This window comes from Pongo pygmaeus, chromosome 17 (assembly GCF_028885625.2).
Source record: "Pongo pygmaeus isolate AG05252 chromosome 17, NHGRI_mPonPyg2-v2.0_pri, whole genome shotgun sequence".
NCBI lineage: Eukaryota > Metazoa > Chordata > Mammalia > Primates > Hominidae > Pongo > Pongo pygmaeus.
In genome coordinates, this window is record NC_072390.2 from 82,524,053 (window position 1) to 82,550,687 (window position 26,635).

General features: G+C 36.2%; 1 long non-coding RNA gene across 2 annotated transcripts in view; it reads right to left on the bottom strand.

Annotated features, from left to right (window-relative positions):
- Positions 1-1,049: 1,049 nt before the first annotated feature.
- The window catches only part of LOC134738464 (uncharacterized), a 56,908-nt gene continuing 31,322 nt past the window's right edge, over positions 1,050-26,635 (bottom strand). Inside the window, exons 2-3 of one of the 2 annotated variants that reach the window (XR_010124188.1) lie at positions 3,837-3,883; positions 1,050-1,184 (exon numbers count right to left, since the gene is read on the bottom strand). This is a non-coding gene — a long non-coding RNA (uncharacterized LOC134738464). Of the gene's footprint in view, positions 1,185-1,520; positions 3,604-3,836; positions 3,884-26,635 lie in introns of those variants that run through there. The other variant, XR_010124187.1, reaches the window with a different exon arrangement.

Here is a 26,635-nt window from a genome sequence, read left to right on the forward strand (position 1 = left end):
ACATTTAAAACTATCAATACCATTGCTTTTTTAACAAGTTCTAGCAAATTTTGATTGATAAGTAATTTTATATTGAATGGACCAAATTTGTTTAGATTTGGATTAATATACTATAGTTGGGATATACAGATGGATAAAAAATACGCCTGACTGATTTTATATGCATTAACTATTCCAAGAACAAGCATTTTTGTCTCTTCTTTCCAGGCTATGTCACAGGCACCAGGCATGAATTTTTAAAATCTGGGTCGGTGGTTAGCCATTGAAGAAACAAAGTATCAGAATATTGTAAATATCTGAAATGTATATTTGAATTTTCCATCCTCTACTCTACTGACTTCTATATTCTACCTGTCTTCATGTAATATAGAAGATATCAATACCCATAGGTGGCAGGTAAGACATTGAATATTTTAAGAAAACATCTTCTTTAAATGATGATTTTGATAATTTGATGGGCACCTCTGGTTGAGTAACTCTCCAATTCCCAATAGCAGAAACCATTCTAAACCAAAAGAGGTCCTTCACTCTAACAGCTAGTGGTGATAGTCACACTACCAAGAAAACTGTCCCATGACTTTAAAACCACCATATGTGGCATAAAGTATCCTGGAGTCTGTATCCAAGCAAAATACTTAAAGGAAGAAGTAACATATTTCTCTTTCCATTTAAGTCTTTTGAAATTCTAATTTAACAAAAGTATAAATAGAAAAACCAATTATTTACATCAAAATATTAGTTTATACTTTAGCAAATTTATTAAACTATTTTTGACTTTATAAACTCTAGGATTGTTTAAGCCAGGTGCACCTTTATCAAAGGGACTGATCAAAATGAGATTGCAGATCAGCTGAGTCTCATTATAATATAAAAGATATTCTCCAAATTTTTATTACTGAGTTTTAGTAAAGGAGAAAATAATTTGCAAACTATAGCAAACATATTTAAAGGTATTTTCCATAGAATAAAAAGAGACACAATTTCTGTAATATTTCTTTAACCTCTAATTGATAGGTAATCACAATGGAGATAATGGTTTCTAAGCCCCTGTATCCAAGCTGCTCACATATCCATGAAGCCCTATAGTCGATGTCACAATTCAACTTTTAACATTCATTTATGGCCATAAAGGCATAATTGATAACATTGAAATGGTGACCACTGTGTTCCTCCAAAGCTCTTTCCTGTAATAAAATATATAAAAGGAAATTATCGTAGTTTATTAGCAATCATTTTCCACTTTAAAAATGTAACACTGCCTAGAAAAAAACTCCCATTAAACTAGCACCTGTGAAATTCTTCCACAAGGATAACTAAATTTTCTTTCATGATAATTCTCTTTTCTATACGTAAAAATAATGATCAGCAAACCATATACCAGAGAAAACTTTAACATGCTTTTAAACAGCATCTACTATTTAAGTATTTAAACTAGCCAATTTAACAGAAAGTAATGAAACCGTTTTCTCTGTCCACTGACATTTTGACTCTACATAAAAGTAACACTGGTAGACTCTTCCTTGTGACCTACTTCATTTATTGTTTTTTACAAAACCAATCCTTAAAAGTCTATCGTGCAAGGCCACAGGCAAGATTTTATGCGGTAAGTAAGAAACCCACATGGATAATATTATTTAACAAAAATCCATTTTAGGAAAATAATTGGCTTCTGTGAAGAATCTTTGTCAATCAAACAGGCTACAGTACACAGCTATTTGCTCTGAAGGCTAAGCAGGCCTCTACCTGCTGTAAATACAACCTCTGATATGTGATGCCGAGTTTCCACAGCCTAATCCCTCAGAATCAGATCAGAACCATGGAGCTCTCTTGCTGTGAGCTCTAATATACTAACAATTTTTAGAAAAACACATTTCTACCTCTTAGTCTCTAACATTGTTCTAGGCAATAAAGAAAGATCTTGGTTTTTCTTTTTCAATGCTTGAGATAGGGGTATAGGTGACTAAGGCCTGGGACACATGGTAGGTTATTAATGTGGAATGATCAGTCACTTATTTTAAAGATAATTATGTATTTTAAAAATTAGGCCGGGCATGGTGGCTCACTCCTGTAACCCCAGCACCTTGGGAGGCCAAGGCCGGTCGATCACCTGAGGTCAGGAGTTTGAAACCAGCCTGGTCAACATGGTGAAACCCCATCTCCACTTAAAAAAAAACAAAAATTAGCTGGGTGTGGTGGTGCACGCTTGTAATCCTAGCTACCTAGGAGACTGAGGCAGGAGAATCGCTTGCACCTGGAAGGCAGAGGTTCCAGTGAGCCGAGATCATGCCACTGCACTCCAGCCTGGGCAACAAAGCAAGACTCCATCTCAAAAAAACAAACAAAAAAATTGATACTCGTTCATAAGTCCTTTCGTCCATGATACTATAAATGTATCAGGTCCCCTTTTTTCTTCTTACTTTAGGTGATACTGTGACAGGCCAGGTCTCACTAACAGCTGAACAGGCAGGCCTCCATGACAACTGTTTCAGCACTGTGTAGTTTAATAGAGCCAGTGTTCTCATACATAGGCTGGAAGGCAACAAAATCCCACCAATAGTTTTGCCTAGTCCTGTCTTGGGCCTTGAAGCATGACAAGATAACGAAGGAATTCTTAACAGGACCCCTTTACAATTAAACATGTTTTATTGGGGGCCTGAAGGACCTCCCCAGACTGCCACAAGCAAGCTTTACTGGGGACTAAAGGAACTCCCCAAACCTCCACGATTTAGTAGGAGACAAGGTAAGGGTAATCTCTCTGGTACCTGGACCCATTTGGATTAAGTAAATTTACTCAGGCTCCAGAGGAAGGTCTTCAAGACTCAGATCTTAGTTACAGATGAGAAGTTAATCACTTATGTCTTTAGATGAATGCACACTTACATGTAGACAGATAGCTTAGAAGTTACATAAGCTCTGCAAAACTTTGTAATTTTGAGTTGGTCTGGTGGTATTTCCCCAGCCTTCTTCCTGTACCCAGTTACAGAAATAAAGTCTCTTCTTTCCCAGTTCATCTGCATCTCGTTATTGGGCCACAAAAGTATGCAGCCTGACCCTTGGTTTGGTCCGAGAACAATTCCACTATAAAATGTGGATTTATTATTGAATTACATCCTGTCTTTGAGGAGCAAGTAATAGGATTCACAATTCAATCTCCTGTACCCCATATATTAATTGGCTCACATGGCTGGAAGTCCATGTCAGACAGGGAAGGCTTTGCTTCAGGCTTAATCCAGTTTCATTGTTCTCTGACTTTGTTATCTGGCCCCTCCTCTGTGTGCTAGCTTCATCCAGAAGTTAGCCTCTTTCACAGCAGTAAAATGCATACAGCGTTTTCAGGCTTTCCGCACACTAAGTTTCCCAGAGATGAGCAGAGTTTCTTTTTCTGTGGCTCATACGCTAAGATATTTCTTCCCAGAAGCTTCCAGCAAAACTCCCCTCAAGTCATATGTGTGTGAATAGAGTCATAAGCCAACCTCTGAATCAATCTTTGTATCAAAGTGATCAAAATGGTGGAATTAACTCTGGATCAATGATGCCTCATCCTTGGAACTAGTAATGGAGTCAGTTTCTGATCAGCGTCCTTAACAGAAGTCAAACAAAAACCTACCAAAAAATAGGTATCATTGTTATGAAAAGTGAAAATATTTTAGATTCTGAGTTTTCTTCTCACAAAAAATTGTTTCAAAATGAGTTTAAGAGATATATAGTTTTAATAAGACAACAGTATGAGTGATATATTACAATATTAATGATATTCATAGAATAGCTAAGATTTAAAAATAATTGTAATTATATTGACATAGTGAGTTAGAAAATTATTAATAGCAATTACTCACCAAGGAAAGAGTTTGTTATTTTGAGGATGGTCATCAAAGCTGAAGGACTACAATAAAAGGAACAGAATTTTATCACATAACTTAGAAATAGTAAAACATATCCCAGAATATTAACTGAGATATTTCCTCATAACCAGATATGTTTGGAGTATAGCATATAAGAATAGATAATAAAAAATGTTCATTAAATAACAACCAAGAGGTTGAAACAATTTTGATTCATCTATTTATATCATGGATTCTTTACAAAAAATTTCTTCTGGTTTGCCTCCTGGTTAAGCATTACAATTCTAGTATTACATCTTATTCTAAATAAATTATTATATATTTTAAACTGTTTTCAACAGTATGTATGCATTATAAAATTGTCTGACATTTTGAAAATTGGATTCGCTTGAAATTGAATGAATTGAATTGAATCAATTTGGCGATTTTTCTGAAGATTCCTGTTTTGGTTAATTATTGCTGCATAACATATTACCACAAATCATAATGGCTTAAAACAACAGCCACTTATTTTACTAATAAATCTGCAATTTGAGTGGAGCTTTGTTGGAATGATTCTTCCCTGCTCCTCATAGCATTATCAAAGGCTGCCCTAACGGGCTAGAAGACCCACTTTCAAGATAGTTCACTCACATGACTGAAGAGTACATGGGACTTCAGCTGTGCTAGTGGGATTGGCACCCATGGCTGACTGGGCATCCTCAGAGCAGGAGCATGGTGGGTGGGTTCCAAAAGCAAGCCTCACAATAAAGCAAAGCAGAAGTGCATGGGAGTGTATGATCTAGCTTCAGAAGTCACAGAACATCAATTCTAGCATATGCCATACATCAAGGAAATTACAAAGGGCCACCTAGGCTTACAGCACCAAGACATGATGTAACCAGTTCCTAAGAAGCATATAAGATGAGAGATATTGCAGCACCCGCATGTGCAAAATACAACCTGAGTCAACCCCCAGCAATTACTTTTTTCTTCCTCCCTCTCTCTTCTCCCTTGCTCTTGCCATCTCTCTTTTATCTTTACTGTGTGGATTTATTTAACCAATTTATATGGTTTGGCTCTGTGCCCCACCCAAATCTCACCTTGAATTGTAATAATCCCCACATGACATGGGAGGGAACGGGTAGGAGGTAATTGAATCATGGGGGTGAATTTTTTCTGTGCTGTTCTTATGATAGTGAATAAATCTTACAAGACCTGATGGTTTTATAAAGAGGAGTTTCTCCGCACATGCTCTCTTGCCTGCTGCCATGTGAGATGTGACTTTGCTCCTCCTTTGCCTTCTGTCATGATTATGAGGCCTCCCCAGTTATGTGGAACTGTGAGTCAATTAAACTTGTTTCCTTTATAAATCACATAGTCTCGGGTATGTCTTTATTAGCAGCATGATCACGGACTAATACACCTACTATCTATTTATAGAAATGAAGTTGGAGACCTATTGGTTGGGGAGATATGAAAGAAAGAATGTAATAAGCAATCACTGCCACAATCCTGGTTATTAGCCACTCACTTTTCCTAATCCATACACTTACCCCAAACTTCTTGGTATCTTTCATGTTCCTGTGGTCATAGTTTAGGTTATCTGTTATTTCTTTGCATCCATATGCATTCATTTAGATACTATACAAATAAATACTGCAAAATATTTGGAAGCAGACAAATGGGTTTTAATCTTGGCCCTACTATTTATTAACAATGTGTTTTTAGTCAGTGGCTTCATGCACCTCGATATATGTAAAATAGAGATAATGATGTATACAGCTTCTGGGTATATTAAAGAATTATATAGAAAATACTCGGCACATAAGTGCCCAATAAATGGTAGCTATTCATAATCATTCATTCAAGCATGCATAAGACATTTTATATGTATACAGACACACACACACACACACACACACACACACATATATATATACATACAGAATTATAGAATTATAAATGAGCGATTGAGTTTGCATCTATGAACCTGCAGTTAATTAGGGGAGATGATCCTATAACAAATCTTTTCAGACTCTTTGGGGAGATTTAAAAAAGGGGCATGCTCTGCATGAAGTATTTGCCTTTCAGGAAACAGAACTTTGAAATACACAGAGTCCAGATTTGATATGTAAATTCCTGAATTGGCTCATTAGGGGTAAGGAGAAGCAGAGCCATTTTTGCCTCCACACTTTGGTCTTGGACCTATGTATTCTACTTTTCAGAAGCACACCCTAAAACAATTTTAATTTGAATTTAAGGTTTCTATGTGTGAAGATGCTGCGGCATTCTTATGAGGTATTGCCTCTGAGCTGACACTTCAGCTGTCACTTTACAAGGCTGTTCCAGTGCACTTCTGATTGACGCAGGACACACTATGACCAGTGGATTCCTTAGCCATGGGCTCACTGTGCCTCTCCTTTGCCATGTGACACCTGTTGGTCTGTGTGGTATGATGTAGAATATCATGCATGTGAATCAGTTACACTATAGGCCCTCAGAGAGTGAGACAGACTCAGACCCTGCAGGAAGGTAAGTCAAGCCTCTTCCCAGAATATGTACCCATTCTATCAGCATGAACCACTGGAGGCCTGGGGAGAAGGAGTCCAGTGAGACCAATCTGCCATCTTTCTTTAACATGTGATGTTACTTTCCTTAACATAGTATGCCATACTGGAAGTGCAAAGCTGCTCTTTGTTGCTGGCAGGCTTGACATTTGGTAGCGACACCAGCTGGACAAACCTTGAGAGGTGAGAGCTCATGCTGTTGGGCCTATGCATAATCCCCACCTAGGACCCTGTATTAGTCCGTTTTCACGCTACTGATAAAGACATACCCGAGACTGGGCAATTTACAAAAGAAAGAGGCTTAATTGGATTTACAGTTCCGCATGGCTGGAGAGGCCTCACAATCATGGCAGAAGGCAAGGAGGAATAAATAACATCTTACGTGGATGGTGGCAGGCAAAAACAAACAAACAAACAAAGTTTGTGCAGGGAAATACCATCTTATAAAGCCATCAGATCTCATGAGACTTATTCACTATCACGAGAACAGTGCAGTCAATGCCCACCCCCATAATTCAATCACCTCCCATCAGGTCCCTCCCACACATGTGGGAATTCAAGATGAGATTTGGGTGGGGTCACAGCCAAACCATATCAGATCCCATATGTGCTACTTTATTCCTGTGCTCATTGAGAAAGCAATGGAATGGCCAATGACAGAGGCTGGCTGACATGCTCTGGCTGAGTCATTTTGGTCTATGTGGTTGTGTTATGCCTCCTCTGTACCAGCTGTTTTTTGGTGGTTTTCATGAAATATTAATATCTTTTTGCTTGTGCTTATTCTCATATGTCTAAACATGTGCCTCTACTCTAGACCTTCTAAGCTAATATGGCTCTACTCTAGACCTCCTTAGCCCTCCAGGCTCCTAATCAGCTGGCCAGGCTTTTAGCAGGTGGCAATTTGATATACATTCTAACCTCAGGCCATTTTTCATCGTACGCCAAGTGGAATACTACTTGAAGCTCTGTCCACAGGCAGGACTTTTTTTCTAATCACTCTTTCAAGGTCACCCCTGAGGCGGACTGGGGTGCACCTGTCATCCATTTGTAAACTACACCTGCATTCTATGATGATCCATCTGTGAACAAAGCTCCATGTTTCCCTCCTTTGGCTGCTGCCATAAGGGATCCCCATTGCAATTATAGGCTTGTTCCCAGGGAGGGGCACTAGTTCCTCAGTAGTAGATGATATAGGGTCTGGACTACCTGGTTTTGAACTTTGTTTATGCTTGCAAGTCCTGCTTATGCCCATTTTCATCTTAAAAAGAATTGTTGCAAGGCCCTGCAACTGTATGACTGAGTGGGTCTGAGAAAATCCAGTATATGATTGGCAGCTCTGATTATATGGTCACTTGATGTCCTGTAGTCAAATCTCTCTGTCTTTCCCAGGAACTATTTTGCAAAAGGTGTATAATTTTTGACTGCAGATATCATGTTCTAGGTCAAAAAACCCTCCTGGTTGATACTGTGATTATTCGATTAGGTTTTTCTATACACTACATATGTTATCTCTTCTCATCACTGATAGCTTTAATAGCATAGAGTCATCTATACAGCCCCAGCAGCTGTCCAGACCTGCCACAGAGTACATCTGGGTCTGGGCTCCACTGAAAGCTGAAAGCATTTAATGTCACCTACTGTACAGGTTGGGACACACTTAAAGGTGAAACATGCTTACTCCAAAACTCAAGGAAGTCTATCAAGTAGTGTACTTTCATCTTTCATTGTGGGAAGTTGAAGATGCAATAATTTATCCTTTACTCTCCTTGGTCAAAACAGTCAGATTATCTATGTTTCACCATGTATTTATGTTATTAAGAGATATCTTGGATTCTTAATGCTTTTATGGACTTCTCGACTAATTGCCTTCTGAAATTAACATACTAAAATAGTAAATATATATTTAAACAAAAATATATAAAGTTAAACTAACCTATAGGAGTTTCTTTATAAAATTATAAGTACACATTTCTACCTTTAGTCAAATTCTTGAGTAACCATAATCACTTTCAGTTTCTTAAACTCAGTGTATAACTAATAAACTTAACGTGTATTGGTTCTTCTCATTGACATGATAACAGGAAAGCAAAGAGAACTTTGAAGTTGATCAGCTTTGAGGGATATTAAATATTTGCATTTTGAAATTAAACAATGAGATATAATCTGCAATCAACAAGAGGCTGCATTACATTGCTGATGATAAATGGTGGAAAATAAAGTTGGAAATACTGTTTCAAATTGTATTGAATGATACAATACAACTTGTTCATCAACTTGATTGTATTGTATTGTTGTACAATATTGTACAACAATACAATTGTATTGTATTGTATTGTATTGTATTGATGTACAATTGTTCATCAATTGTATTGAATGATACAATACAACAAGTTCATCAACTTGATTGATGAACAAGACGAAATATTTGGATAATCTGGTATAAACATAATCATGTGTGAAATTTATTGGTGGTTAATGTAAATACTAAAATTTCTAGTAAAAAAAAAAAAGAAAAAGAATGGAGTCAAGAATTTCGCAAATCCAGTCTACTGAGTTTATGCTACAATTAAGCAGAAATGGAATTCTGAAATCAGAGTTGTTATCTAACACTGGGAAAGATATGAGAATCATTTCATGTGACAGAATAATTTGTTCCATATTGCAGTTAAGGAAAATGATTAAAGCCGTTTGATTCATTTGACAAAGAGATTTTGAAAGCTTTTCAAATTTATTCAACTGCTTTCGGAAGTCCCATAGCTACTTCCTATAATTGTCCACTGTATTTGCATACCAACATGAGAAAACAGTAATAACTTTCAAGTTGAATAATTCAAGCTTTCTTAGTTCTAATTCTGCTAAATTTCCTGTTGAACTTCAAAATTTTTATTGTTCACTCAAAATCAGTTACAACGTCTTTGCTGCTTTTTTCCATTTTCTGTCTTTTTTTTTTTCTTTTCTTTTCTTTTTTAAGACAGGGTCTCACTCTGTTGCCCGGGGCTGGAGTGCAGTGGCATGAACATGGATCACTGCAGCCTTGACTTCCTGAGAATCCCAAGCGATTCTCCCATCTTAGCATCCCAAGTAGCTGGGAATGATACCATGCCCAGCTAATTAAAACAAAACAAAACAAAACAAAAAAATTTTGTAGGCCGGGCATGGTGGCTCTCACCTGTAATTCCAGCACTTTGGGAGGCCAAGGCGGGTGGATCACGAGGTCAGGAGATAAAGACCATGGTGGCTAACATGGTGAAACCCGTCTCTACTAAAAATACAAAAAATTAGCCAGGTGTGGTTGCACGTACCTGTAGTCCCAGCTACTCAGGAGGCTGAGGCAGGAGAATGGTGTAAGCCCGGGAGGCAAAGCTTGCAGTGAGCCAAGATTGTGCCCCTGCACTCCAGCCTGGGTGACAGAGTGAGACTCTGTCCAAAAAAAAAAAAAAATTTGTAGAGATGGGGGTCTCGCCATTTGGTCCAGGCTGGTCTCAAGCTCCTGGGCTCAAGCAATCTTCCCATCTTGATCTCCCAAAGTTTTGGGATAACAGGTGTGAGCCACTGGACCTTGCCTTTGCCTTTTTTCTTAAAATAAAAGTACTATTGTATTTTAGCAGACTACTAGTGTCTTCTTCCTCCTCCTCTTCAACCTTCTTCTCTTTCTTCTAAAGTATCCCTAGATGTACAGAATAAGTAATTAAAATCCTTATACTGTGATACACTGTCATTGCAAATCTATGCACGACCTCCTTTCCTTTCTTCCTTCTTCCCTCTCTCTCTGTCTCATTCTCTCTCTTTTCTTTTTCTTTCTTTTGTTCCTTCTTTCTTTCTTTTTTAAAATTAATGTGATGAACATCTGTAGCCCACTACCTCATCCAGCACTAGCATATTAACATAAGCTTATCTCTTGATATCTTCCCTTTTCCCATTCTCCTTACACCTTCAACTTTTGAAGAGTAAAGAGAAGAAAGGTAAATATAAAACGCTAAATTTGAAAAAATAATATCAGAAGAGTACATTTAGGAGGTGAAAAATGAGAGCAAGATGGGGTAGATGAAGAGAAGAAATGAGATAGAATCAAAACAGATAGAAAGGGATGGACGGGGAAATATAAGAAGGCAGATAAAGAAGTGCTTCTTCATATTCATATTTCTCTTGCAGCAATAATTTATTAGAATGAAGCTAAGAAGGAATGATATCTGCCAAGCCACTCATCCCTCTGGGCCTGTGGATTGGTCATTTGTAAGATCTCTTCCAGCTGAAAAAGTACTGCTCTTATCACTTCCAAATTTTTAGACCTCATGGGAGGGATTATTTTGACTGCACGATTAGCTAATGTGAAAATAAGTAATGAAAGAGAAGAGTTTAAAGCAAACTTTCCCTAAAGGCCAGTTTGATATTTACTAGGTTTAACAGAAACTGATGATGCCTTTTAAGGGAATTCTTAACTTGAACTTTCTTTGGGACAAAACTTACTTGTGAAGTAACATTTTGTAGTACTCAGCTAGGATGAGAGATAATTTAAACTTAAAATAAATTTATCTGTATTCATCAATATTGAATAAAGTGGAGAGAAATGTGTGCCTCTTTTCCTCAATTATTCCTTATCGACAATTACTAATACATGTTGAAAATCTATTCCTTGGTGCTGTCACGGAGTTGATTGGCATTCTTTACTTAAGCTTGGGGTGAATGTTATACTCTTATTTTGGAACACTCTTGGCTTGCTCTTAGTCTTGTAATAAACCAAAGAACGTACTTATTTGGTCCACTGTGTATTTCCCTCCCCTAAAATTAAGACAGAAATTCTTATCTGATTGCTAATATACCCCAAACGCTTTTCATTTTGTGTCACCCATATCAGGTGCTGCCTACATATTTGTAAAATGAATGAATGAATTGCATTGAGCTATCACATATATTTCCACTTTAACAAAATCTAATATTGTAATAAAATAATTTCCTTACACTACTTCAGGCAAGAAACATTGTTCTCAACTTTGCTTTAAATAGTAAATTTTTACAATTTTGTATTACCCATCACTCAGAAAACAATCTGATATAAAACTAAGTTACTTGGCAACATAATACTTAACTTAGAATGGTCATTAAATAGATCTTATTGTCTTAATACTGAAAGGCTTAACCAGATAAATTCATCAGAGTGCTCTTTTTAGTTTTAGTGAAGGAACAAACAAAAGGCATATATATATTATATATATGTTATATATAATATATATTTTATATTATATGTATATAAATTTATAAAATTTATATATTTATAAAACTTAATAAATATATATTTAGTATATTTATAATATATTTATAATAAATATATATTTTAAGTATATATATTTTATACATATACTTTCTATGTATACTTTTAATATATATTATATATATATAACCAAACACCCAGTTGCTAAGTTTATCATTCCTCTTTCCCTTAAAGTTTATTACTAGTGAACCACATGCATTATTAGTTAATAAAGCCTTTGTATAATGAATCACAACACAAACCCACAAATTAGAGATTATTCAAAATTCAGAGTATTCAAAATATTTTGAATATTCATATTCTTGAGGAATGAGCAGTGTAATGTGCTTTTATTTTTAAATAAGCAGATAGGTTATGATTACGCATGGTTTACCTAATGGATGTTGCCGAATCCCATAACATGTTACCCCAGGCTTCCCAACATATGCCTGATCCTTTAGTAGCTCATACCCAGCAGTAATAGTCAACGTGCAATTGGGATAGGCTTATAAATTAGTATATATGTATATATATATATAGTATAAAAGTAAAGATATTGCACCTATTTTTAAACTTCTTACCAAGCAATAAATTATAACATAAATTATCATTAACTTCTAAATCATTGATTGATTTTTTTTTAAAAATTGTTCATGTAATCTTTTGTATGGCATGACTGTCACAAGTGAAAGATTATCCTTTCTCACGTAGGAGATGGTATAAATGAATTCATTAAAATTTTCTAAAGACTTTGCCATTACATTAATAATGATTAGAAAATAAAATTTCAATTTGGAGAATAATTATCTTATCATCTATGAAAAAATATATTTTTATTATGCCAAACTATCTCATATTCTTCAAAAATACCAGCAATAAAATTCAAAATAGTGTGTATAATATGTGTAAACATATTTACAAGTACTTAATATATCTTATTTATCAAGTCAAAAAAGTCACATTTGGGAGTATCGTGTTTAATTAGTTGCTTTAATTTCAATATTTTTTGTTTATATTTATCCACAGAATTTCACAGACATTATTTTGTTATTTTTAGGACTAAATGCATATTAAAATAAATAAAATGAAAGATCCTAAATATTTATTATGATTTACATGTTTGTCATCAGGCAGTGAAGGCATTTTTATGTAATATATTTTTATTTATTTCTTCTTCTTATAATTATTTTAAGAAAGAGTCTAGCTCTGTCTCCCAGGCTGGAGTGCAGTGGCACAACTTGGCTCACTGCAACCTCCGCTTCCCAGGTTCATTCTCACGCCTCAGCCCGCCGAGTAGCTGGTGTTAGAGATTTGCACCATCACGCCCTGGCTAATTTTTGTATTTTTCGTAGAGATGGGGTTTCACTATGTCTGGTCTTGAACGCCCGACCTCAGGTAATCCACTGGCCTCAGCCTCCCAAAGTGCTGGAATTACAGGCATGAGCCACCGCGCTCTGCCCATTTTTACTTAATAATAGACAATCTAACAGCTTTTTACTTCAAAATTTTTCTTTTGCTATTTTTCAAGTAAAACATATTTCTCCATTTTCATATGTTCCAGTTTTCTTTCTGGTTTTCTGTAAGTAGTTGTACACATAGTCAAACCACTTATTAGGTCAAGTTTATTTTGAATGATTGAAACATTACCTTTTTGTAAAGCAAAATAGATAATTGACTGTTTTAGAATAAAACTTGTTAAAACTTAATTTCTAATATATAGATTTATGTACGTACATATACTCATATATATTACATATATATTTTAAAAATACATATATATACATATGTATGTATATATGTAATTATATAGGTATTTGTATATGTATTATATATGTATAATACACACACACGTGTGTGTTTTTATATACGTATTTGTATATGTATTATATATGTATAATACACACACACGTGTGTGTTTTTATATAGGTATTTGTATATGTATTATATATGTATAATACACACACATATGTGTGTGTGTGTTTTTCCCTAAAGTTTATCATTTTGATTTCACATTTTCTAATGAAATACAAGGTCAAAATGTGTTTTCAAACTTTTTTTTTATCTCTTCATTACATAATTCCCTTTGAGTTATAATTTTTAACTTTCTATTTCAGTTCTTAACTCTTCAGATTTATTATTTAATCCTCTCTTGTATTACTTGATGTATTTTAGAAAAATACATAATTTATGAAGACAGGCGTGTATGTAATTTACTTGATTTACTTCTTTTATTGAATGATCTATAGTTAATTGAGAACAGCATGGAAAGTAGTACTCCATTAAAAAAACACAATTTTTTAATGTTGGCTAAAACTAAAAACTTGCTTTTAGCTGGGCAAAGTGGCTCGTGCCTGCAATCCCAGCTACTTGAGAGGCTGAGCCAGGAGGATTGCTTGAGGCCAGGAATGAATTTGAGAGCAGCCTGGGGAGACACCCCCGACCATGTCTCTAAAATAAGAAAAATTAACTGGGTACGGTGGTTTGTGCCTGTTGTGCCAGTCGACTACAATGAGAGGATCATTTGGGTCCAGGAGCTGTGAAGGCCACTGCACTCCGCAGAGTGTTTTGTTTTGTTTTGTTTTCAGAGACAGAGTGAGACCTTGTCTCTAATAATAAATAAATAAATAAATAATTTTAAAATTAGCTTTTGTCATGCTATCAGCACCATCTATACAAAATCTAATATGGTTTTCACATGAATATTTCCTATTGCAACATTTCCTTCAAGCACCAACAATAGAGTTTCATCTTATTTTGGTAATTTCCTATTTTGATCACAAAAGTTAATAAAAATGTGCACAATTTCTGTCCTTTTATAAATTCAAAAGATTTATTTCTGTGACACATCAAAGAAATGTTAATAATATTATCCAAACTTTGTTGTCTTGTTTGTTCTTCATTTTAGTTTTTGATATTCTACTAGAATTGAATTTATGAGTATTATAAAAATTACAACAGTTTATCAGAATAAAACATTCTGGCTGAGTATAGTGGCTCATTCCTGTAATCCAGTGCTTTGGCAGGCTTGAGGCCAAGAGTTTGAGACCAGACTGAGCAACACAGTGAGACTTTGTCTCTACAAAATGTTTTAAAAATTAGTGGTGTAGTGGAGCATACCTATAGTACCAGCTACTTGGGAGGCTGAGGCGGGAAGATCACTTGACCCCAGAAGTTGAGGACTGAAGTGAGCTCCGATCACACCACTGCACTCCAGCCTGAGCAATAGAGCTAGACCCTGTCTCAAAAAAAAAAAGAAAGAAAGAAAGAAAAAATGTAAAATTCCAATAATTTAAAAGTGGCAGCAATGACCTCTTTTGTGAATAGCAAACCCTGAGGAATCTCCTTCAGCACAGCTTTTCTACAGAATGAGAACCAAAGCAACACTGCCCAAAATGATACAGACAAACATTCCTGTGGTATGGGTGTGGCAGAGGAACCTTTATCATGCTTGCTGTGACATCCTACATCTGTTATATTAAACTAAAGTGTTCATATGAGAACTTATGTTGTCATTTTTTTTTGTTTAATATAGGTTAATACTATCATATTTAAGCATAGGCATGGATTTATTTTGGCATTTTAACAGTTGAAAACACCATGTCAGTGGGTACTAAGTCTGTTCATAAATTATTTCCAAACAGGAGAGAAGGGTATAAAGCTCAGAGATGGCTTGACAATGGGCTTAGGATAGGGTTACAATGCCTCTTTTACTCATTAAAGTGGTAACCTAAAAAGAAAGAAAGGAATGTACATAGAGCAGTTTGTTTTCTGGCAAAACCAAATTTGCTCCTCCTTATAATAGCAACATCAAAGTGAACTGTCAAAATGTGCCTGGCATTAGAATGGCTGTGTCGCAATACCATCTACCCATAGGAAGTATTAAGAGATAATATCCAACAGGTAGATCAGAGCCAAATAGCATCTGTCTGTGGAGTACACTATAATTAATTCTATAGGATAAAAGTAATTACTGGGATTTTGTCAGGGGAGCACTATAGTGGAAGTGGTGTTTTGGAAAGATTAATTTAATCCATACCAGGATAGTTTAGAGTGTGTAGATTATAAAGTAAAAGGTCAGTTAATAACCTGTTATCATTATCTGGGATTAAAATAAAATGTCATAGAGGGAGCAGACAATGGAAATGAGAAGAGCTATATTCAAACATTGAAAATACAGGATCAAGACAATTACTATACAATAGAGATGAAAATAGCAAGGAATAGTAAACAAAACATTCAGGTTTGCTTTTGCTCATATGAATATAAATTCAAATCTAGGCAACCCAGAGCCGATGCAGTTGCTTAAAGTTACTCTCAGGGACTTGGGTTCAATCTGCTTTCCAGACAGGAATGGGGGAAAGGGGAAAGAGTTAGAACAAATAGCATTGGTCCCATTTATCAAGAAAGGAAAATAATTACACTAAATTGTTTTAAACTTTCCCTTTCATCTTATCATTGTAACTACTTCCCGGGGCCACTGATTGCAGATCACAGTGGGAGGTATCAGCAGGCGCCCCCTTCTCCTGGCAGGCCTGTTGGGTGGGGCCAGTAAGTACATCAGGAGACTGAGATATCAGAATGCTTATTATTTCTCTGACTCTCCCAGTTTGGCCACAGTCTGGAAGTGACAACTGCTTGCAAAGGTAGAAAACTTCTGTCAGATGGACCCTCTCCTACAGTTTCAGCTCTCACAGGGCTAAATGGTAACCATTCTCCCTTCTTGCCCTTTTTGGTTTTTCTTAACCCAGCCCACACTTTTGGGAACAGTCCCTCATCGCTTCAATTACCCCTTTTATGTGTGCTACTAGTTTCCTGCTAAACTAGATGAATATGTGAAAAAATTAAATAATTTTGATTACAAAACTGCCTCTGAATAAAACTGGGGTAAAATAAATGAAGAGATGTTGTACAGGAAGTTAACAAATAAAAATCCTCTTGGTTAATATAAAAATGAAACAAATTCTCAAATTTAGATGAAAATATGAACTAAGAAACATTGTACAGAGCCAATAAACTGTTTCTATGTGAAGGTACATGAAATGTCTTATGATTCTAAGGATTTAGATATAGAGGGCATACAAAAATGTATCATCATTGTGTTTATCCCTTTAAAAAAATATTTTGCATAATCTTATCAAACTCAGGTATAGTTGCTTTGAAATTAGTTCAAATAGATGTAATTAAAAATAACTTTTTGAAAATATAATTCCTAAACTGAGTGAAATGTCAAAAGTATTCTGAAAAATCATACTAATGTTCAAATGTTTCAAGACAATAATCAGGATTTTACATCAGAAATTATAGTAAGATGGAGAAATAAGAGAAAGATCACTTTTGAAGAACGTTTCACAAGGGAAGTATTTGCTATGCTTCTTATTCCAAATTGCAAGGACTTAAAATTTCATTCTTGAACCTAATCATTAATAAACAATTTAAAAGAATAATTCTGAAAAAAGTAAAACATAACCACGAGCAGAATTTAAACAAAATATCCTCCAAAACACTGCGGGGGGTGGGGGGGGGTTGTCAGGGATGGGGAGAGGCAGGAAACAAAGTATTTACATCAAAGGACAAAAACAAAGGAAACATAAACAAATCATAGGGGACAAAACAGAGACAAATGTTGAGGTTATAACAACAATTGCAAATAAAATTTTATAACTCCTAATCAAACAGCAAACAAGAAACCAGAGACTGTTGACTGATGGGGTCAGGCAATCATCATGTAACCTCTAACAGTCATGCCCTATACAAACTTACTACAAATAATATAGGTAACATTATAGGCAATGTAAATACAATTCAAGGCAAAAATCATTAAGTGGTACAATATTAATCATGCTACATGATTAATCTGATTAGTGTAATCAGAAAGGGGTTCCGATCCGGACACCAAGAGAGGGTTCTTGGATATTGGGCAAGAAACAAATTGAGGCAAGCAAACAGAGTAAAGTGAAAACAAGTTTATTGAGAAAGTAAATGTCTCACGTGTCTCCATGTGAAAAGACCACCAAACAGGCTTTGTGTGAGCAACAAGGCTGTTTATTTTACCTGGGTGCAGGCGGGCTGAGTCCGAAAAGAGTCAGCAAAGGGTGGTGGGATTATCATTAGTTCTTACAGGTTTTGCGATAGGCAGTGGAGTTAGGAGCAGTGTTTTGGGGGCAGGATCTCACAAAGTACATTCTCAAGGGTGGGGAGAATTACAAAGAACCTTCTTAAGGGTTGGGGAGATTATAAAGAAGCTTCTTAAGTGTGGGGGATATTACAAAGCACATTGATCAGTTATGGTGGGCCAGAAACAAATCACAATGGTGAAATGTCATCAGTTAAGGCTATTTTCACTTCTTTTGTGGATCTTCAGTTGCTTCAGGCCATCTGGATGTATGCGTGCAGGTCACTGGGGATATGATGGCATAGCTTGGACTCAGGGGCCTGACAATAAAGGAATAAAGAATGGCTACTCCATAGGAAGAGCAGCCCCAAGGGCTGCTGGTTGCCCATTTTTATGGGTATTTCTTGATGATATGCTAAACAAGGGGTGGGTTATTCATGCTTCCCCCTTTTAGACCATACAAGGTAACTTCCTAACATTGCCATGGCATCTGTAAATTGTCACGGTGCTGGTAGGAGTGTAGCAGTGAGGACGATGAGAGAGCACTCTCGTTGCCATCTTGGTATTGGTGGGTTTTAGCTGGCTTCTTTTTTATCAGCAAACTGTTTCATTGCCAAGGCGTTAATGACCTGTATCTTGTGCTGACCTCCTGTCTCATTCTGTGACAGACTGCCTAACCGTCTGGGAATACAGTCCAGTAAGTTTCAGCCTCATTTTATCCAGCTCCTATTCAAAATGGAGTTGCTCTGGTTCAAACGCCTCTAACAGTAAGAAATGTCATAGTATAATCAAATTTATTCTGAAACTGTTTGTGATAAATGAAACTGAAAGAAATTATAAATCCCAATTAAAAATAAAAGGAAATATTGACATAAATTCTAAAGTCATAGGAACTAAATTTTTCATGTATGCTAACATGTAAAAAAGCATAGAAATTTGAGTATCATTTTATATTACATGGATTATGCCCACAATATGTAAGAAAACATGTGTGTTGATAAAAAGCATTTTCATACTTTTATATCATGAGACTAAAAGGACATACTTGCACTAAATGACCTCTAGTTCCCTTAGAGATAAAGATTGAATCAATTTTTTTATTTTTCTGCTGAATTTCAAAATGGATGCATCAGTTAGTAAGTTACTCCCTGGATGCACAAGCGTATTTTTCTCTTTCCTTTTTTGGAACTTGCATCATGTCTTTCAGGCCCCTAGGGTAACATCTAAAAAATTATCGCTTCAGTGGCTCCTCATAGAAAACACTTCTGAGAGTTACTTTCAATGTTATATTCTGGGCAACTGCCAGAAAATTACAAGACATTTTCCTTGTAGTATTTTGTCATTTTAGGCGTCCAGCCTTGGCTCAAAACCCAAAGAGAAGATGAGGAAAAAGGTCAAATCTCTTAACATTGAGGAATTTATAAAACTCCAAGTAAAAGTTAATTCCTAAAGCACTCACATGACAGCAGACACAACTGTTATGTCTTTATACACAGGTTGTTGACGAAATATGTTTGTATATCTGAACTTAATTTGTAATTAACCAACCACATTTTCTTAAACTGAACTGTCCATTGAATAAGAGACATTAGAAAAACTATTAAAAATTTTAATAAAATTGCTTTGTAAAATGTACATTCTCATTATCTGAAACACTCCTCTCACCACTATTTCCTGGGCAGAATTTCCTATTTCTTAGCTTTGTCATATTAGGATGGAAATAATAGAGTAATGTATCTGAGAGTGGTGATTACTGTGATCCATTGGAATAGTGTACTCTCCTATGAGAAAAAAATAAACATTTAAGCAATTAAATAATATGTAATTATGGCCATTTAGAATATATTACATATTGCATCATATCATTAATCTTTTCCTCTGAATTTTACCTTCTGCATCCAAGACACTGAAAAATATATTTTGAGTTTACTAAATTACATCATAATGTATACATATTGAGTTAAATTGAATCTATTTCTAAAAGATAACTTCTATAAAGTTAACATTTATAATAAATACATATAATATATTTTTAAGTGTAAAATAGTGAATACAAGTACCCACTGCCCAGAATGAGAACTTGAATAGTGTTTGGTTTTGTTTTTAATCAGCATAAATGGGAATGCAAACTTAAGGTTGTGGCTGGGATAAAAATGTAATGTAGTTTATAAGGATAAATTTTTACTATCCTAGACAGAAATATGCAAATGTAAAGAATAAGAAAGAAAATTTAGTTAAAATATTAAGGATCCGCTATGTTATTTGATACATCTCATGATGTCAAGGCTTAAAGTGCATTCACTCTCCAGTTCCTTAGGAAAGCCTCTAGTTTGCTTTTCCTTCTTTTTAAAAAATAGTTTGACCTGTTTAGATTCAGGGGTATGTGTGTACGTTTGTTACATTGTGTGATGCTGAAGTTTGGGATACAAATGACCCCATCCCCCAAGTAGTGAGTATAGTACTCAATAGCTGGCATTTCAATCCATGCCCCACTACCTCTCTCCCCTCTCTAGTAGTCCCCAGTTATCTATTATGTTTATGAATGCTCAACGTTTAGCTCCTGCTTATAAGTGAGAACACGTAGCATTTGGTTTTCTGTTGCTGCATTAATTTGCTTAGGATAATGGCCTCTAGCTGCATCCATGTTGCTGCAAAGGACATGATTTCATTCTTTACTATGGCTTCATAGTATTTTGTGGTGTATATGTATCACATTTATCTATCCAATCCTCTGTTGATGGGCACAAGTTGATGGACACTCCATGTCTTTGCTATTGTGAATAGTGCTGCAATGAACATACAAATGCATCTTTCTCTCTCTCTCTTCTCTCTCTCTCTCTCTCTCTCTCTCTATATATATATATATATACACACACACACACACACAGTATTGAGATTCAGATTGCTGGGTCGAATGGTAGCTCTAAGTTCTTTGAGAAGTCTCCAAATTGCTTTTCACAGTGACTGAATTGATTTACATTTCCACTAACAGTACATAAGCATTCCCCTTTTATAACAGAGCCTTGCCAACATCTGTTATTTTTTGACTTTTTAATTATAGCTGTTCTGACTAGTGTGAGATGGTACCTCATTGTGGTTTAGATTTGCATTTCTCTGATGGTTACCAGTGATGAGCATTTTTTCATGTTTGTTGGCTGTGAGTAGGACTTCTTTTGAGAATTTTCTGTTCATATCTTTTGCTCACTTTGAATGAGATTGTTTTTGCTTGTTGAATTGTTTAAATTCTTTATAGAGTATGGATAGTGGACCTTTGTCAGTTCATAGTTTGCAAATATTTTCTCCTATTCCGTAGGTTGTCTATTTACTCTGTCGTTAGCTTTTTTAGCTGTGCAGAAGCTTTTTAGCTTAATTAGGTCTCACTTGTCAATTTTTGTTTATGTTGCAATTGTTTTTGAGGACTTAATCATAAATTATTTACCAAGGCTGAGTCTAGAACGGTGTTTCCTAGATTATCTTTTAGGTTCCTTATAATTTGAAGACTTACATTTAAATCTTTAATCCATCTTGAGTTACTTTTTGTATGTGGTGAAAGGTAAGGGTCCTGCATATGGCTAGCCAGCTGTACCAGCACCATTTATTGAATAGTGAGTCATTTCCCGATTGCTTATTCTTGTCAACTTTGTGAAGGTCAGATGGCTGTGGGTGTGAAGCTATATTTCTGGGTTCTCTATTCTCTATTCTGTTCCATTGGTATATATGTCTGTTTTTATGCCAGTACAATGCTGTTTTTGTTATACTATGGTTTGTTTATAGTACAGTTGGAAGTCAGTAATGTAATTTCTCTGGCTTTGTTCTTCTTGCTTCAGATTGCTTTTGCTGTTCGGGCTCTTTTTTGATTCCATACTAGTTTCAGAATTGCTTTTCTTAATTCTGTGAAAAATAAAGTTGGTAGTTTGATAGAAATACTTTGAAACTGTAGATAGCCTTGGGAAGTATGGTCATTTGAATGACACTGATTCTTCCAATACATGAGCATGGAACTTTTTTTCATTTGTTCAGGTCATCTACAATTTCTTTCATCAGTGTTTTGTAGTTCTCCTCACAGAAGTCTTTCATCTCCTTGCTTGATGTAGTTCTAGGTATTTTATACTTTTTGTGGGATTGCATTTTTGATTTGGCTCTCAGCTTGAATGTTATTGTTGTATATAAATGCTATTGATTTGTGTACAATATTTTTGTATCCTGAAAAATTACTGAAGACATTTATCAGTATCAGTAGCCTTTTGGTGGAGTCTTTAGGGTTTTCTAGGTGTAGAATCAGCAAAAAAAAAAAAGATAGTTTGACTCTTTTTTCTTCTATGTGGATCCCTTTTGTTTCTCCTGCCTGATTCCTCTGGCTAGGACTTCTAGTACTACATTGAACAGCAGTAGTGAGAGTGGGCATCTTTGTCTTATTCCAGTTCTTAAGGGGAATGCTTCTATTTTTTGCCTCTTCAATATGATGTTGGCTGTGGGATTATCATAGATTGCTCTTATTGAGGTATGTTCCTTTTATGCCTAATTGTTTTAGGGTATCATTATGAAGGGATGTTAGATTATATTGCACGCTTCTTCCATGTCTATTGAGATGATCATATGGTTTTGGTTTTTAATTCTGTTTATGTGATGAATCATATACATTAATTTGCATGTGTTGAATCTAACTTGCATGCCAGGAATGAAGCCTACTAGATCATAATGAATTAATTTTGATGTGCTGCTAAATTCAGCTTGGTAGTATTTTGTTAAGGATATTTGTGTTTATGTTCATCAGGGATACTGACCTATTTTTGTTTTTGCTTTTGTTTTTGTTTTGCTTCTTTGTGTCTTTGCCAGGTTTTGATATCAGGGTGATGCAGGCTTCATAGAATGAGTTAGGGAGAAGACCCTCTTCTTTGATTTTCTGGAATAGTTGAATTGGTATGAAGTTTTCTTTGTACATCTGGTAGAAGTCAGCTATGAATCCATCTGGTCCAGGGCTTTTTTTTTTTTGGTTGCTAGGGTTTTTTAAAATTGCTGATTCAATTGTAGAACTCAATATTGGCCTGTTCACATTTTAAATTTGTTCCTGATTCAATCTTGGGAGGTTGTGTGTCTCCAGGAATTTATCCATTTCCTCTAGACTTTCTAGTTTGTGTGCATAGAGGTGTTCATAATACTCTCAAGAATTTTTGTAAAAATGTGGCACATATACACCATAGAATACTATGCAGTCATAAAAAATGATGAGTTCACGTCCTTTGTAGGGACATGGATGAAATTGGAAATCATCATTCTCAGTAAACTATCACAAGAACAAAAAACCAAACACCACATATTCTCACTCATAGGTGGGAATTGAACAATGAGAACACATGGACACAGGAAGGGGAACATCACACTTTGGGGACTGTTGTGGGGTGGGGGGAGGGGGGAGGAAAAAAATAAACAAATAAATAAATTTAAAAAAAAAAGAATTTTTGTATTTCTGTTAGATCAGTTGTAATGTCACCTTTGTTTCTGATTATGATTAAAAGGATGTTCTCATTTTTTCTTTGTTAATCTAGCTAGTGGACTATCAATCTTCTTTCTCCTTTCAAATAACCAACTTTTGGTTTTATTGATTCTTTGTGTAAATTTTTGAGTCTCAATTTTGTTCAGTTCTGCTCGGATTTTAGTAATTTATTTTCTTCTGCTAACTTTGGGGCTGGTATATTTTGATTTTTCTAGTTCCTCTAGCTGTGATGTTACATTGTTAATCTGAGATCTTTCTAACTTTTTGAGGTGGGCATTTAGCACTATACATTTTCCTCTTAACACTGCTTTTTCTGCATCCCAGAGATTTTGGTATGTTGTGTCTCTATTTTCATTTATTTCCAAGAATTTTTTTTTCTCTATCAATTTCATTTTTTAAACAAAAGTCATTCAGGAATAAGTTGTTTCATTTCTATGTATTGTGTGGTTTTGGGACATCTCCTTAGTATTGACTTCTATTTTTGTTCCACTATGGTCTGAGTATGGTTGGTAAGATTTTGATTTATTTGATTATTCAACATTATGAATGGCCGAGCATGTGACTTTATGTTCAAGCATGTGACTGATCTTGAAGTATGTTCTGTGTGCAGATGAAAGTAATGTATATTTTGTGGTTGATGGGTGGAGTGTTCTGTAGATGTCTAGTAGGTCTACTTAGTCAAGCATTGAAGTTAAGTCCAGAATTTCTTTGTTAGTTTTCTGTCTCAGTAATCTGTCTAATGCTGTCAGTGAGCTGTTGAAGACCCCACTATTAGTATGTGGCTCTTTAAGTCTTCTCATAGGTCTAGAAGCAGTTGTTTTATGAGGTTGAGTGCTCCAATGTTGGGTGTATATATATTTAGGATAGTTAAGTCTTCTTGTTGAATAGAACCCTTTATCATTCTGTAATGCCTTTCTTTGACCTTTTTTACTGCTATTGGTTTAAAGTCTATTTTATCTGATGCAAGAATAGTGACTCCTGCTCTTTTTTTGTTTTCTATTTACATGATGGATCTTTCTCCAACCCTATACTTTGAACCTATGGGTGTCATTACATGTGAGATGGGTCTCTTGAAGACAGCAGATGGATGAATCTTTTTCTTTTTTAATCCAGATTGCATCTTTGTGCCCTTTAAATAGGACGTTTAGACTGTGTACACACAAAGTTAATATTGATATGTGAGATTTTGATCCAATCTTGGAGCTGTTAATGGTTGCTTTGAAGTTTCTATTTTATCGTTGCTTTATAGGATCTGTGGGTTATGTACTTAAATGTGTTTTTGTGGTAGCTGGTATTGTTCTTGTGTTTACATATTTAGAATTCCCTTAACAATCTCTTGTAATGCTAATGTAGTGGTAACAAGTTCCCTTAGCAGTTGCTTGTCTGGAAAATACTTTATTTTTCCTTAGTTTATGAAGCTTAGTTTGGTGGGACATGGAATTCTTGGCTGGTTGGAATTTCTTGTCTCTGAGAATGCTGGAAGTATGTCCCCAGTCTTCCCTGGCCAGTAAGGTTTCTGCTGAGAAATCTGCTATTAGCCTGATGGGGTTCCTTTTGTACATGATTTGACATTTTTCTCTAGGTGCCTTTAAGATTTTTTCTTTAACATTGACTTTGGGCAGTCTGGTGACTATATGCCTTGGTGATATTCATTTTGTATATTATGTTGCAGGTGTTCTCTGGTTTTCTTGTATCTGGATGTCTACCTCTCTAGCAAGATTAGAAAAATTTTCTTGAATTGTTCCATCAAATATGGTTTCCAGGTGGTTTACCTTTTCTCCTTTTCTCTCAGGCATGCCAATAATTTATCACTTTGGTTGCTTTACATAGTCTCATATTTCTTGAAGACTGTTCATTTTTTAAAATCCCTTTTAAAATTATTTTTGTCTGAGTTAGTTTGAAAAATCAGTCTTTAGGCCAGGCACAGTGGCTCACGCCTGTAATCCCAGCACTTTGGAAGGGTGGGGCAGGTGGATCATGAGATCAGGAGATTGAGACCATCCTGGCTAACGTGGTGAAACCCTGTCTCTACTGAAAATACAAAAAATTAGCCCGGTGTCGTGGCGGGCACCTGTAGTCCCAGCTACTTGGGAGGCCGAGGCAGGAGGACGGCATGAACCCAGGAGGCGGAGCTTGCAGTGAGCCGAGATCGTGCCACTGCACTCCAGCCTGGGCAACAGAGCGAGACTCCGTCTCAAAAAAAAAAAAAAAATCAGTATTCAAACTCTAAATTTCTTTTTCTTCTTTTTTTTTTTTGACAGGGTCTCACTCTGTCACCAAGGCTAAAGTGCAGTAGCATGATCTCAGCTCACTGCAACCTCTGCCTCCCAGGCTCAAGTCATTCTCCTGCCTCAGCCTCCTGAGTAGCTGGGGCTACAGGTGTCTACCACCATGCCCAGGTAATTTTTATATTTTTAGTAGAGAGAAGGTTTCACCATGTTGACCAGGCTGGTCTTGAACTCCTCAACTCAAGTGATCCACTCACCTTGGCCTCCGAAAGTGCTGGAATTACAGGCAGGAGTCACCATGACTGGCCTCTAAATTTCTTTCTTCTGCTTATTGAAGTCCGTTGATAAAGGTTTCACTTGCATTTTGAAAATCTTTGAGTTTTTCAACTTCAGAAGTGGAGAGGGCCTCCTGTACCACAATCTCTGCACAGGAAGGATGCGACAGTTCGGGCTGCTGGGCCAGGCAAGCAGGTACTATGAATGCCTGGAGTTCTGACTGGAGGCTCAGCAGAGAGGACTCCACTGCACCACAATCTCAGGGAAGCAGTCTGGACCACCCAGCAGGACATACACATGCTGGTTCCACATAGCCACATTGGCCCTGGCTGCAAGTCTCATCAACCAGGAGAAGCCACCGCTGTTGCCGCTCTCCTCCCACTCCAGGCTTGTGATGGGGAGAGCCCAATTCTGCTGGGGCGTTGTCCACAATTTTTGCTGTGGAAGCCTCTATCCTGCTTCAGAGAAGGCATTCCAATCTTCCACCTGAGACTAAATGTCTGAGGAACCATGCTGCAAGACCACCAAAGAATGACTTTGTATGCACGCTTATCAAAAATAGCATCCTACTTGCTCTTGGGTCTGGGAAAATGCCTGCAGCTTTTCCTGATGTCTTGCCCTCTGGGTGCCTCCAATCCTCTCCCCAAATTAGCTCCAGAGTTTGGGAGAAACAAAGGTTCTCCCCTGGCCTAGGCTGCTCAGATCCCCAGTGAAAAAGTGAGTCACAGAGGGAGGCTGTCTGTCTCTCCCACGCTGGGGCTTCACTCACTTTTGTCAGCCAAATACCATCACAAGGGCTGTTTGCCTGCAGTCTCCTCTTGGGGATCTGGGGTGTCCTTCATGATTTAGGTGGGTTCTTGTTTTCCTTCTGGAATTAAAGCTCACA